Source organism: Leptinotarsa decemlineata, unplaced genomic scaffold (assembly GCF_025532065.1).
Source record: "Leptinotarsa decemlineata unplaced genomic scaffold, Ldec_3_MD MMD2_tig00026354_RagTag_RagTag, whole genome shotgun sequence".
Lineage (NCBI taxonomy): Eukaryota > Metazoa > Arthropoda > Insecta > Coleoptera > Chrysomelidae > Leptinotarsa > Leptinotarsa decemlineata.
In genome coordinates, this window is record NW_027412702.1 from 19,426,857 (window position 1) to 19,442,847 (window position 15,991).

The 15,991-nt window shown below is 31.8% G+C and overlaps 1 protein-coding gene across 2 annotated transcripts in view; it reads right to left on the reverse strand.

Moving 5' to 3' along the window:
• Positions 1-9,778, reverse strand: part of LOC111504829 (serine protease inhibitor 88Ea) — a 32,581-nt gene extending 22,803 nt beyond the window's left edge. For both annotated transcript variants that reach the window (XM_023159536.2, XM_023159535.2), the window contains exon 1: positions 9,623-9,778. The gene's annotated coding sequence lies outside the window, so the exon portion shown is untranslated. The remainder of the gene's footprint in view (positions 1-9,622) is intronic.
• Between the last annotated feature and the right edge of the window lie 6,213 nt (positions 9,779-15,991).

Consider the following 15,991-nt stretch of genomic DNA (forward strand, 5'->3'; position numbering starts at 1 on the left):
ATCGCTATTCGAATGTATTAATCGAATGATCATATTGTGTTGTGTAGCGTTCATATGAGTAAAATCTGTTTCAATTCTAACACAAATGTTTGGAGTGCGAATGAAAAAGAAAAATTATTCCATATTCATACGCAAGTAATTGTTTCAAAAGGGTTTTTCTTCCAAATTTTCATTATACTTATTTTTGTTTTCCTTTTTCTAGAAGTTCCCGACATTTTTTTTGATAATGGAGATGTAGAAAGCCAAAAAAATTTTTCTGAAAAAACAGTACTAACATGAAACATTTGTTATAAGGATATTCACGTTAGGAAGAGAATGACATCATTTTTGGTAATTTTTGATATCCGACATAACTACGTTTAAATTCCCAATGAAATGCGTTCAATAGCAATAAAACTAGTAAAATTTTATTTTGTAAGTTGCTCAACTGACAGTAAAATATCAGACGTTGCCGAATCGAAAAAAACTCGAAAACTGTCAATCTCTCTTTTCAGAACTAATCATTTCTTTTGATAAGATCAGCGCATATTCAATAAGCCTAAAGAATTGTTGAAATAGTTTCATGGGGATCAGCTGGAAAGACTACTATGAATAAACTGATAATAACACAAAAAAGAATCCTTAAAATAGTTTTCAAAAAAAAGAGGAATCACCCAACAGATGTTCTTTATCACGAAACAAATATATTTGATCCCGTGCAGCTCTTCTTTCTGTTTACTAATATAAAATGCTTCAAATCAAAACAAAAACACCCCAGGATAGAACACGAATACAACACTCGAACAAAACAACTTAACTTCAAAATGCCGTTTATGAACAAAGTTGTAGGACAGCTACCTCAGCCTCAAATTTTTTAATTCGCTACCCAATGGTTCAAAAAACCAAAATGAATTTAAAAAAACGATTAAATGACTACCTTACTAGTTTGCCACGTACAGAGATACATAAAATAGTGTATTGATAATATTTCTGTGTCTATACATATATAGTTATTAACCTCAAATAGTGCTCCGTTATTATATAAATATATCTTTAAATCGAAAAACAAACTGACCGTATGTATGTGTATATGTGTATGTATGTATACACATATACACATACATATATATATATATATATATATATATATATATATATATATATATATATATATATATATATATATATATATATATTATATGTATATATGTGTATATATGTATTTTAGCTAATGTAAGTGTAAATAAGGATATATCTAGGGTTGAATATGAATGTTGTATTTTTATTATTTTATTAGTTTTCTTTAAGTGATTTTAACTTTTATTGTAATTTTCGCAGTCACACACAAACTGGAAACAGTTTATGTGACTTCTTAGTTTATTAACTTAACTTGTTTTTACTATGTCTATATTCTATATTTTATATTGTACCTGAAGTTAATAAAAATAGCGGCGTCTTTAATAGACTACTTTGAAAGAGAAGGTGAGAATGAAGGACCTTTACTTCCACTAACTGCTGTTAGAGACCTAAGTTATATTAAATGTATCAATTACCTATCCTACATCTATAAAAACTAAACAAAAATTATACAGGAAATATATAAATGTTGGGTTATATTAAATATTTGTTGATTATTGATTCCAGAGGGTTGCAGATGCCTTGAAGTTAAGTATTGATTTACTCAATATTCAATATTTGACAACAATAATTTCAGGAAAACATATCATTTCGAAACTTTGAAAAATAAACTGAAAGAACGCGATCTTTTCAAATGTTGTTAGACAACTTTATGGAACATAAAAAATGATCCACGTCATAGTTTGATGGAGCTGCCTAATATTGCAATGAAACGTATACACTTTTTACATTCAAGAAAGAGGGTTCACGCCAATTTGTATTCTTGGATGAAACTTGGGTATTCAAAGATGGTACCATTGGGCGATCCTGGCAAAATTACAACGCAAGAAGTGTCAAAAAGACTAAGGTTGGTGGTGCAAGGTGAATACAACCATAAAATGAAAACAAAATACAGTTGCTGATTTTTTTAATTTCAAGATATACTGTACTTCATGTTGAATGAAGTACCAGGTTTATTCCTGTGCAGACCTAATTATTTGTTAAAAAACAAAGAATTGTGATTACCACGGTGAAATGACCAACAAAATTTTCTGCATTGGTTTGAATACCAATTATTAATAAATTTAGAATAGCCTTCAGTTATAGTCATGGATAATGCAAGTTATCACAGCACTATTATTAATAAAGCCCCAACAACAGCATCGAAGAAAGCTGATATCCAAGAATGGTTATTAAACAATAACATTCCCTTCGAAAATACTTTTCCCAAACCACAATTGGTGGAATTAGTTGCAAAGTAAATGAAATTGTTATTAAAGCTGAATCAATACATTATAAATTTACGTTGTAGGAATAAACCATATATGAAGCTTGCAGAAAAATATGGACATCAAGTGCTTAGTCTTCCACCGTTTCACTGCATGTTTCATCCCATCGAATATATTTGGGGATTAACAAAAAATTTTTATAGGGATAATGTGGGAAGAGATGGCACTTCAGCTGACAAATCCCGGGCTATATGGAAAGAAGCTTTAGACAAAGCTACACCTGATGTATGGGCTGAAACTATTCGACATACCAAACAAAACATAAAGTTATACAGGGGTAGAGAAGTTGGATTTGACAGGAAAGATGTTAAGCCTCATAATAAATTTCGATTCCGATGATGATTATGACAATGATTATGACGATTTGTATTTAAAAAATATATACAATTAAACGAATTTAAATAAAATATTTTATTTTTCATTACTTATTATGAAAAAAAAGAGAAGTGTTACTCTAATTGTATCTCAACTAAGTAATAGTAAGTAAGGTTAATAGCAATAAAACAAATCAACAGTACAAAAAAAAATGAAAGTTTGAAATAGTGCACATGGTGGCAACGCCGTAACTTTTCATCTTGTGACATCATTCTCTTCTTAACGTGAATATTCCATTGAATTTCAGGACCTAATTAGAGCTAATCAACTGTCAATGATCCGGAAGTCTCTCAAATTTTGTATAGAAAACTTTGAACAAATTAGAAACAATGATTTCCTCACCTCTTTGAAAATTTCCACCATTTGAATAATGCATGCGTTCATTGCGGAAGCAGTTGTGAATCTATATACAAAACGTTATTTTTTTCGAAAGACCAGACAAGTATAACAAGAATTATCCATTAAACCACCGAAAAATCGTAAGGTGGCCATTGACATATAGCGTGATCACAAATGACTAAAAAATTAATCAATTTTCATTTATTATACGATCATAATTAGTATATGTTAAACTAATGACATGCTTGATGATATCATCTATCGTGAACTGAATGAAAAAGATATGATGAATAAAATTCCCTATGAATACTACTTCGTGTCAGAAACCTCCGAATAAATATAATCTAATTTGCATATCTACTACAAGGTTTGTCACTCAGGATTTATTTTTGATTGATTTGTTTGTGGGATTGGGATATAGTGTGGTTTCATTGTCAGTATCTCTTATTATCATTCTCTGAACTAGGTTACTGGGTAGAACCAATTAATCAACTTACAGATTGATTTGTTTGTTGTTTGTTTGACAATGTTTATTGCTGGTGATTTGGAGAAGTTCGGTCTCCAAAAATATAGTTTAAAAAACTAAAAAACACGCTTTTAAAGAACATAGAACTAAAAAGTTAAAAAAATGTTTTTTTAAATAAGCTTGAAACAATAACTTGATATACAAAAAATATGACACAAAGCACCCACGCTTTTTTCACAATAATATTAGTATTTTTCGTTCGTTTTTGTTTCAAGCTTATTTAAAAAAATATTTTTAACATTTTAGTTTGATGTTCTTTAAAAGCGCGTTTTTTAGTTTTAAACTATATTCATTTTTTAGTTTCGTATGCTATACAAGCGTGTTTTTTTAGTCTTTTTAAACTATATTTATTTTATCTAAACTTTGGGATCAATCAGTCGTATATTGTTTAGAAAAATGACCATTGATATTTTCCGATTCCGGAGAGGGAGCCTGAAAATCAGCTACCAAGCCCAAGGAAGGCAGCATGAGCGCAAAGGAGGATTAAGAATAAGGCAGCAGGCCCATCGTGTTATTAAAAAAAATATTTTTTCAAATGAAGAAACACATGTAAAGTGAGTTCCAATTATATCAAGGAGGCTACGTAGCGCCATCTGCCCGCGAATAGATCAAGCAATAATGTCGATAATTCTTTCAAATACAGATCCTGAGCATTCAAACGGGAAAGAAGAGTTACAAACAAAGAAACATACAAACATACATAAAGCAACGAAGTTGCTTTTTCGTCAGTTTTTCAAATCTTGACGAACTGACGAAAACTTGACAAAACTTGACGAACTTGAAAACTGACGAAAAAGCAACGAAGTTGCTTTTTCGTCAGTTTTTCAAATCGTCAATTTGAAAATATGAATTGAAATATAGTTTAAAATAAATAGTATCTACAGGAGATAATAAATGCCATAATCTCAACTTCAAGGTGGAGAAATTCCTTGCACTCAAGTGAGATTGTTTCATCTTGGTGATCTGCTGTATTTAACAGTAATCTAAGCTAGGTTTGAGGGAAGAATATATAAAAAAAATTTAAAAAATCGTAAAAATAATGAATTATAATCTTTTCACAGTCTTTTTAAATGTTTCCAAAGAATAATTGAAAAATTCTAAATCTACATTGAATGTATTTGCAAGTCTCAAAATTCTCAGATTCATTCCGGCCATAGTTGGTGCGACAAAAGGGTACTTTGAAGATTTCCAAATTTCTTGTTCTCCTTGGATTCACATTTAAAGTTATAAGTTCGACAAGTTCCGGGGAATTGATGCTACCATTGACTATTTTATGAATTAGTGTAAGATCTGCTTCTAATCTTCTATGAGCCAGAGTATTCAAGTTAAGAATGTCCAATATAATTTTAGTCATATTCACCAATATGATATCCCAGTTTATTTGAAGAGTACCTTAAAAACTTATTTTGAACACTTTCAAGCATATCAATATCCACATGATATGAAGGGCACCAAATTGTGGAATTGTATTCGATTACTGATCTAACAATTGAACAATATATGATTTTTAATGAAGTGAGAGATAATTCATTTGCAGATCTAACAATAAAACCTAACATTTTTAGCGCTTTAGAAGTAATATTTGCAATAAGGGGTTTGAATGACATTTTTGGGTCGAGAGTGATTCCAAAATCTCTGATTGTGTTTGTTGTTTTCAGTTCTGATTGATTGATTTTATATGGCCAGTTAATGGGATTTTTGTTTCGGAAAAAAGTAAAATTTTTTGTCTATTTTTGATTGCAGTCAATTTATTGCAGTCATACCAGCGAACAAAGTTAGATAAATCGTCCTGTAATAATTTTGTATCAGTTGAGTCATGAATAACTTTAAACATCTTCAGGTCATCAGTAAACAAGAGAAATTCACTATTGAGAATAACATCTTTTAAGTCATTGACAAATAGGTTGAAAAGCAATGGCCCTAAATGAGAACCCTGTGGTACAACCGATGAAACTGTGATTGAGGGAGATACTGAGTTACCATATTTTACAAATTGTACTCTGCAGGCTAGATAATTTTCAATCCATTTCAGAATGTTTTCTTGAATACCCAAAGCGTTTAGTTTATGCAACAACAAATTGTTGTTTACTCGGTCGGTTTGAAAAATCTGTGTAAACAGAATCCACCTGGTGTCTATTTTCGAAGGCGTTAAGTATACAGTTTTGATAAATTAGCAGATTTGTGCTGGTAGATCTATAACTACTGAATCCATATTGTTGACTAATGATTTAATGTCTACAATTCCATGTAAGGTTTTTTTGTAATTAGGCTGTTTAACAATGTGGGTAATTCTGATTGATTACAGACTGCTCGATAATTTTTTATATCATTATGTGATCCAAACTGTTTTTCCAATAATCTGGAAAGATCGAAGATTTTAAGGAAATATTGAATATCATGTGAATTGGTTTTACCAGGGTTTGGCAGATTACTGGGAAAAAATTTATCGAGAAACCAACATTTGGAAATTTTTTGGTCAAGTATTCACCCCCCGTAAAATCTATATTGCTAGGGCTATCAAAAAAATACTTAAACTTAAGATATGACGATTGAAGACGTCAAAATATTTCAAATAAAAAACTGTGACATTGTCAGATCATTCAAAATATGTCCAAAGCTGGTTACTACTTGATCAAATATAACCCGTAACACTTTTAGAGTCGATCTAAAAATGTACGAAACGTTTGGAATATACCAGTATCTTTTATAATACTTGATTTTTTTAAATTACCTCAGAAATTCTATAATGCTTCAACTTGAAACATTTCTCCTAGAATTTTAATGGTCCATCAGTTACTTATCTATATATATCACGAAATTATGTTAGTAGGTACTGAATTTACCTTTTTAGTATCCCAAATTTCAAACCTCTTCAATTATATTTGTTATAAAAAGTACTTCAATCGTCTCCGTGCCAAAATTTTGATAGCCGGTTTGTTTCACGATTTTGATGAAAATTATTGGAAACTCCATTGAAATTAGTATTAATAAATAAGTATTAGATTTAATATGTACCACATATTAAATCTTCACCAATAAAAGACATTCCCAAAAATGTGTTATTTGATATTAATGTATAGTTCGGCACATTTTCACAATCATTTACTTTGCCGTCACATGCATATCATCAGAATTATAAAAAATCCATGCCGATGTCACGAACTCACAAATGATTTAATAGTTACCACAGCGATTATTTCATTTCAAACTATTGTGTTGTAAGTGTGCATATTCGTGATTTAAATTTTATGTACAACAATTGTGAAACACTGGAATTGCATCTAGTTCCGTTCTGGTGATTTTTAGAAACATCCGTTTTGCCGCTCGAAGATAATGATTCATTATCATTTCAGTAATACTCTTAATGTTAACTATTAACATATGTGTTCGAATTTGGAATGTTTCCATTGACGTCAAGCATTTTCCTGGTTTTAGAAACACCATGGAACACGAAACTAGGGGGAAACTGGGCCAAAAAAGTTTTGAATATCTCGAGATATGCTAGAAATAGAAAAGATATACGAGTGCTATCTTAGCTTGTCATTTATTCTTGAATCGTCCTGTATAGACCAAGGAGAGAAACTTTCTGTAATCATATGCATATAAAACAGTGAGAGCGCTCTAAAAACCATAAGGAGTGCTACACAATATAGGCACAGCAGACAGATTATTGGTCAGACTCCTCCCAATTCAATCAATCTTGATATTGCATAATCACGACCACATACAAATAAGACATTACTGCTTTAAAGTATTCGTTGCACAGGTCATGATATTGTTATTGCCGTTGAGAAAAATTATGTTGAAAACACGAATAAAGTGAATTTTTTGTGCGAACCTAATATTTTCAGTTAATTTCCAAAGTTTCTCCATAGAATCAAACAAAAAAAAATTCATGAGTCATAAACAGTTGCTCAAAAGGAATCATGAAAATGTGTTTTTGAGGGCCGTATCTCTCATATTATTATATTTATGACTGTTTTTACTGCTCCTCATTTATAGGAATGTGTTTGTTCAACATAACACAACCAACAAAAAACTATTCGGTCTTGGTAAAAAATGAAGTCAGGTTCGAGTATAGTACATGAAAAACATCATGTAAATAGTTTAGACTAATTTCAATCTAATTTTTGACCTACTGGTTGTTTTGGTCAGGACTAGAGGAGAAAATGAGAGAGTAAAGTTCATTCAAATTATGAACTTAGGAATTATATATTAAACTAGCAAGAGTTCATATTATTTCAAACCCTCAGAAAACTTTCAGACAGTTCAACAACTGTTCCTACAGACAGGTCAAGGGCAGATAATCTGTGACAATGGCACGATAATGGAAAACCCATTGTTTCCCTTCAAACAGAATCTGTTCCTGAACATACATGCACTGGATTCGATATGAAGATGATGTATTTTCTCTTTCTGATACAAAGAAAAGTGAAATAGAATATATGTGTCGACTTTTAACAAATGATCAGTTTGTCAAAGAGTTGCCATTCTTAGATATCTCAGTTACGAGCAGTACAAGGATTCAGATTCTGATAATTATGGGAAGATTACTACTCTCGTCAGACATATTCCTGAGAGATTCCACAATTGACCACAACAAAAAATGCCAGGGAAAATATTATCAAGGACACAGCTGAACATAGAGTATCTTTCATAGGTAATAAATGAATGCTAATTTGTGGAGTATCTTCGAATCTATTGAAAAAACTGTTCTACTTAACCATCCTTAAAAAGAAAGTGGAAAATTTCCGAAAATAGGAATAAATTATATCTATAAATACATCGATAAAAACTCTTTAGAATGATATGCAGATCAGGCGCATTCATCCTCAAACAAACTGGAATTGAACCAAAATCACACACACAATTTTCAATTTCCAAGGGCACTTCGAAGTTGCGAGTGAAAACACTCTCTCTCCACATTACTCAGTGTTTGATGTGCGACAGACATACACTGTATTATAACAATATTATAAAAATCTAACCATCAAGTACGTAATATTCTTCTATTATGTGGAACGTGGCTTTTTCTTCCAGTTTGTATTCAGAAGAAACTTCTGTAAGATGATTCACATACCTTTATAAATAGTTTTTAATGATTTCAATAATTTCTTGCTTTCTTCTAAAGTTATCCATTTTCTGTATGATTCTGAAGAGTAGAAAGCCTAACGGTTCTTTTGCAAAAAAAAATCTCCCCTTTTAGCCTTTTTTATTAATTAATTGCCCCTATTTGCGTTCTGGTTTGAGTGGATATTTGGTTTTTGAAATACTCCTTAGAAACACAAGAAAGTTTAAGCTTATTTTTAGGCACTGAATGCTCTTCTTTCCAGAGTAGGGGATTCCGTTAGTTTAACAGGTATTCTGCTCGAAATCCTTCACTTTTTCATAATTTTGAATTTTTAGACAGGCTAATTTTAGGCTCTAGCCTAATAGGCTAGCAAAACTGACTAATTAGAAAAACAACCTATATAATTTTAGACACATTCTTCTTTATCGCAGAAGAATGTGTCTAAAATTATGGAGTGATCCGATTCACCAAAATCCTTTTTTGTCACTAAGTCAACGTTATTCTGACAGAATTCACAATAAAGACGTTAAACAGAGAGCAACATTGAAGGTAGAGTAAAAAATTAGAGAGTAGACAAGTTCTAAATTCTACAGATTAGCTGGTATATTATGAGAGTGCTTTTTTGATGCAACGATTAAATCTATATATTTTCAATTGAAATATTATCGAGAAAATATTCTTCAACGCGACAGAAAAAATCACACAACACAGATTATGTTGTCCATGACTAGCAAATAATCAATCAGTTAATAGACATTTTTAAGTAGAAAATCTTTCATATCATTTAACCCATACAAATGAATACCTTTTTTCAAATGAAACACCAGCTCTCAGTGATTTTTCAATTCATTTCACATGTCTTTAATAATAACTTAACCAAGAACCCCTCCATCTGAATTATATATAATGAATAAAAGTAAAAATAACCTTTGTTGCCGTACTTCCTATCTGCAAAGAAGAACCGTGGTCGAAACACTTCCGGAATAACAATTCAATGATAACGAACACCTTTAACAATCGTTCTCTCTGATCAACAATCCACTACAACTAAACCGTACACCTGAGTTGAACAGGTCTTATATATAAGGTAATCGTAAACCAAAACAAATCCCTTCTCCACAATAGAAGTAGGTATATGAGGAAGGAACTATTCAAATGAAAATCCGTTCCGAAAAGTGGCAGCCGATTTTTTTTCGTAAAGGGGCACTTATAGTATTTTCGACTCTACCACTTCCACCCTCCGTGATGCCTAACACAGGGGCTATCAATACCTCATATGATAAAACACACTTTTTATAGCATTCTTTTTACTACTACTACTACAAATTAAAAACGAAGACAAGAAAGTTGACATTTGCGTTCAATCAACAAGAGCTTTATCCGGATAACTTGCACTTGGTACATCAATTGATGACCTATTACTATGACCTATTGACCTATTATGTGTTATAAGAGATTATTTGTATTTTGAGGTGTTTCACAAATACTTGTTGATTGCCTACAATTATTAATTCATCAATTCAATAATGCAAAGTGATTATATGAAGAAACTATTGTTGTGAAAACGAGACCTTGGGGAGAGGTGGGTTAATAAGCTGGTTTTCTTTTATTTATCTGCATTCATTAACAACTTGTGCTTTCACGTTTGAAAGTGATTGAAATAAGATTTGGACTATTGAATGCCATTACACCAATAACGAACATTAGACATTTAGTGCCACATTTAACACCAAAGAAAACATGAAGCTTTCAAAATTCTTTAAGCTCATAATTTAAACATAAACAATGTATGTGGCATATGGGCCCCATTTTGGATTTATTCGATGCATCGTTGGAATGTGAAATATTCCGCATACTGAAATATTTGAATTGTTAGATATCAGAGTTGATGAAATATCAAAAATCAAGTATTTACGGAATAATTGAAGAAGTGTGTTTACTTTAATGAATTTCATGAATGAAATCAGTATTTTACCAAAAGGTAAGGTTATTTGGAACGGTAGCCACACTTTTTCTTATCCAAACTTTTGCTGACGGCAGACAGACGGACCGATGTAATATTTATAAAAATAAGTAACATAAATAATGTTTATATAATAATAATAACAATATGGAACTCGTCCGATAGACAGAGTTTGTTGTATGTCTGTCAGTACGTTACTTTATCTGTAATCCGCAAAAGTTCGACTACAAATAACTCTCGCAATAAAAGAAATATCGATTTTACCGTTTGTTGAGCTCTTCAAAATCTCCCGATTCCTATTTTGAATGCAATGGAACAACCGTTACTCTCCTGAAGTACTCTGAATAGTTCCTTGCGGGAAAATAATGCAAACATTTTCAGCTGTAGACTCTGATCTGAATAATGTGTTTCAATAGTTTGTATTTTGGTATCACTGTGAAGATACATAACCCCATGGCAAGAAGATGAGAAGGAAGTTCAGTTTAGCTCGTCATTATGTAAAGTAAAGCCCCCGTGGCACTGGTGGACTTTCTCTTGAAGAATCTCCCACTTCTCTCAGTTATCTAGTGAGCAGCTGATTGGCTGTTCAGACGATTTTTAATGACAATTTGATGATGGATATATTGAATAAATCAGTAGTATTGTTTCAATTAGTTGAAGTGTAGTTTGAAAACAATGAAAAGATAACTGAAAGTTTGTCATTTTTCACCCTTCCTTCTCTTACTTCTTTTGTACTCTACGAAATGGATTTCCCATTACCTGTCACTGTTGCCACATCGGAACTTTATCAATGATTCCAATGAAAGAACAAATATATTATTTATCAGCCATCAACGGTGAATCGTAGTAAATGGTAATGTGTCCGACTCACAATCCAAAGATATTTTTCAAGCGAGAAATTATCTAGGTGTATTATGTATGAACCCAGAAATGAGAAAACCGTTCATCATTTCAAATTACATCAATTCATAGTAGATGCTTGAACTGTTGTCCTCCATTAACTGCTATACGTGGGTATAAGTTAGTGTCGAAACCGTGTCTGACATTTTGGAGCATTTTTGGAGTAACATTGTTTTTCCGCAAGAGGGCGCCAAAGTTCAGTGAACAGTCACGTGGATGCATGCCTTATAAAATTTGCTCCATAATAATTTGTAACCTTTAGTACTTTCCCTATTAAATTGTAAGGGTGATGGTCACTAAGAGGCCGGGGGAGGAGGTATGACAGTTGAGGTTATGATTAGAAGCATCCTGCTTCAATTATAAATCCATCTGTTTTTGCAGGTCCTTGTACATGGGTCTGTTATTGGTTGCGGTGTTGACAGATTTATTAATTTTAATCATATAAAACTTAAGGTTAATAGAACATTCACTGAATTATGTTATTGATAGGATTCAACTGGAAACTGTAATCGCATGAAAATTGTGTTCAGAACGGTTTGAATTCATGGGTTGCGACATAGCTTTAAATTATCTTTTTGAAGATAAATAAATTAGAAATAAAAACAGAAAAAATTTGAACAATTTCAAGAAAGTTTATACTCATATTTATCATAAAAATATTCAATTCCACAATGGAAAAACATTTGAAAATGAGAATCTTACTTTTTTGCAAAAATTATCTCTTTTCCTTATTCGGTTTCGTTGATTTTTCTGGAGGGAGACCTGATTATTATTTAGAAAAATTGATTATTTCATAACTTATTGTACAAATTGATCTTGGTAATATCAGTTTTATTAATGTTTGCAAAATGTTTGAGAAGCATTTTCCCCTAGAAAACCATCAGACACTTTATTTTATTTCTTAGTAAATATCACCATGGTAGAATTTTACAACTACGGTATTACGGTTCCGCTCGAAGATTTATCAATTTCATAAATTATTTACCGCGGAGAAACAGACAGATCACAAAATTATAAAAAAAAAAACGTGTGCCTCAGGACGCTCTACAGAAGTGATAACTTGAAGTCATCTAAGTTGAACTATTTAATATTGAAATTGTTTAACTCGAGAGAAGCTTAGGTTATTACCTAAAATTGTATGTATATTAATATGATATTGTAAGTTTGTGTATTTACTTTTATTGTAGCTACCATACGTCAATTTTTACTTTAGTAGGAGTAAATAATGATACTAATAATGTTCATACACAAAATTAGTATCATATTTTTTAAGCAACGTTTCACAAAATAAGGGAATATTACATGCTTGCTGGTTAGATTTTTATTATACTGTCATCAGTATATGTCTAACGCACACTAAACACTGAGCGTCTGTTTGACGAGAGAAGAGGAGCCTGCCTTCCACTCACGTATGCGTGGGAGAAAGGGAAGTCAGATAGCGGTTTACGCTCCCATAAGAAGTTATCACTGCAATAATATTTTTTTCATAATGAACTGAGTGCGTATTTATTTTGTTATGAAATGGACAGACGGTAGTCAGATGGTTCGATCCGTGATAAGAATTGCCTTAACTGCACAAGTTTTGACTTCTGAGAGTTTGTAAGTGAGCTACAAATGGTTAACCGAAAAACAATTTAACAAATACAATAATAATAACTTTAACTGGAAAAGTTTGGCAACATTCAAATTGTGACGCATGTTCTTGTTCTTCAGTTTTACATCCGTTGCATCAATGTTATAAGGAAATACCCCAGAATTGAAAAAGATTCAATTTACACTCAATGGGATGTCATGAGTGCATCGCTCATATAGTAAATTGCTCTCTTGAGATCTTGTCTAGGAGGTGAAAGAAGAACCAGATGTAAACAAAAGTAAAATTTTTTGATAACATAAAAGGTTGCTCAATGTTGTTATTTAGTGGGATGAGTGAAGTGAATCAGTGTTATAGAATGATGGAAGGAAAATGAGAATGAATATTGGGTATATTTTGAATGAGTGGGTTAAAGGGGTGAAAAATATGATGTATTGATACTCTATTTTTCAAAATGAAAAATGAAAATGGATATCAATGAATGTTTTCTCACAGAAACCTAATAGTCTATCCATGATGTAAAACCTATTAACTTGTTCACCATGTAGTCATCCTCTTTTCCATTCCCCTTTTTTAATTCTACGATAAATTCTAAGAGGGTCATCCATAACTAAATACAGAAGCAAACAAAAGTGAAATAATAGAGAATCTGCTGAAGTGTAGTAAAGGGAAAACTGAAAAGTTTGCTTCGAAAAGTTACTGCGTGATATAAACTACTGGAAAGTCCAATTAGTCAGTAACTTGTATTCATAAATTGTCCCTACGAATTGAAAAATATTAATTTATAAAATTAAATATTGATACTTTGCTTTCTTAAGTGATTAATTAACGTTTCAGAAAACAATCCTTTTCCGTTTTCTAAAACTGTATTCACTAAGAAAATCTCACCTTAAACTGTGATATTTCTAATTTCTTTTAACACAAGTCAATTTGCCTCTATTGATTTATTTTCAATTTTTTCAGATTGGGGAAGGTTATGAACCCAAAAAACAGTGGAGTCCTCCACAAAAAAATGTCGTTCAAGGAACAGTCAAGAAATGATAAGATCGAAACATGTTGTTAGTATTGTTTTATATCACGCAGTAAATAATAAACTACACAGAAAAATAAATTGATAGTCAATACATTTTCATGTGTTGTCATAATTTTAAGCATCGGGGTTTTCTCAATTTCTGGAAAGAAAAAAGCTTTTCATTCATTTATTGACAGCAACAATTTTGATAATGATGCCATTATCAGTTCACTGGATATACGTGTGCTTTCCTTTTAGAATTGAAAGAAACGTTCTGATAATTGTATCTGAGATGTATCTCATCAGAAAACATGATTTTTCAGAATTTAATAGTTCCTAGCAGAAATAATTAATTAATGCTGGGTTTTTCAAAATGATTTTATTTATCAGCGAGAACAATTGCTCATTTCAAATAACCGCCTGTTGCAAAAAACAATAAAACCACATTTTTATCGCCGTTTGACTTGAAAACAATGGATTTTTGACACATGATAATTTTTTCAATTTCGTGTTACAGTGTTTTTATCTCAATGTCGCTATTAAAAGAACTACGCGTTCTTAAAATATGCTGCATGAAAGGTGATTCACAATATTGGTAATTTCTTTATATGTGTGAAGCACTCTGCATTGATTTATCGAGCGTTTTACTCTGGAATAATTAAAACACTCCGATGGACGACCTCAGCCAGACTAACACACATACACGAGGGTGTTCTATTAGGACCAATTCAAATATAACAAATTTTCACCCCAAATTTTTGGATATTTTCCAAAAGTTGTTTACGTACGTTGATTTAAGGTATTTTCAATAACTTTACGAAACAATATATTTACTTTTGATAATCAACACAAACAAACACTGACAAATGCAAAAACCATGCTTTTTGGCTGTATTGTTAGAATAATCCATTATAAAAAGAAGTAATGAATACAGATATAAATACAGATATAAATTGAAAATTACTGCGCCACTGCAGAAACTGCATTGACGTGAATTGACAGTACCGGACTTAGGACCGGTGCTGAACACATTCTCCACAACTCAATATTATGTGACTCATACAGAGCCAAGCTTTACAAAATTTACAAAAATAACGAGTGCAATACTTGCAGTGCCCTCTTTTGTTGAGTGGAGGGTCAGGTTTTTCTTCAGTGTCGAATCCAGTATGTTTAGCTATTGCATTTCGAATGTAGGAATGTAAACCTGACATAGTAGCTCTGGACTGCATATGGTCTTTTATTAACTCCAAACTCAAATTCTTGATAAATAATCTTCTCTGTTCACTATGATTCTGATTCGGGTAGTTGTGCCTGGTAATTATGAATGTATTTATGCTAGCAATGTTCAAAATACCGTAAAATACAACTCAAGGCCATCGTTTAGTATTCCATGCAACATTATAACTGGAGCTCATTTTATCCACAATATCGACTCCACATTTAGTAGTATTATAAAATAAAATAACTTCTGGTTTGCTAGTTATTGAATCGACTGTATCACTGTTGTGGAATGAAGATATCATCAGTACATTCTTTCTCTTTCTGGGCACATAGGAAGATGCCATCATTTGAACACCAAACCCAAAAATGGAGGAGCCTAGAGGACGATGACGATCTTTAGTATGTGTTAAACTTTGCCGCAGTTCTCCTTTATTGCTTTTTATTGTATCCACGACGGTGAGTCTATATTCTGTCTTCAATTTTTGACGAGATTGCAACTGAGAAACCAGTGATCCATAGCAATGTTTCTCCGAACATCAAACCGGGGATCTACCTAGATTCCACTGCCATCTGCTAACAATAATTCTTATAAAATAACAACCCCCTACA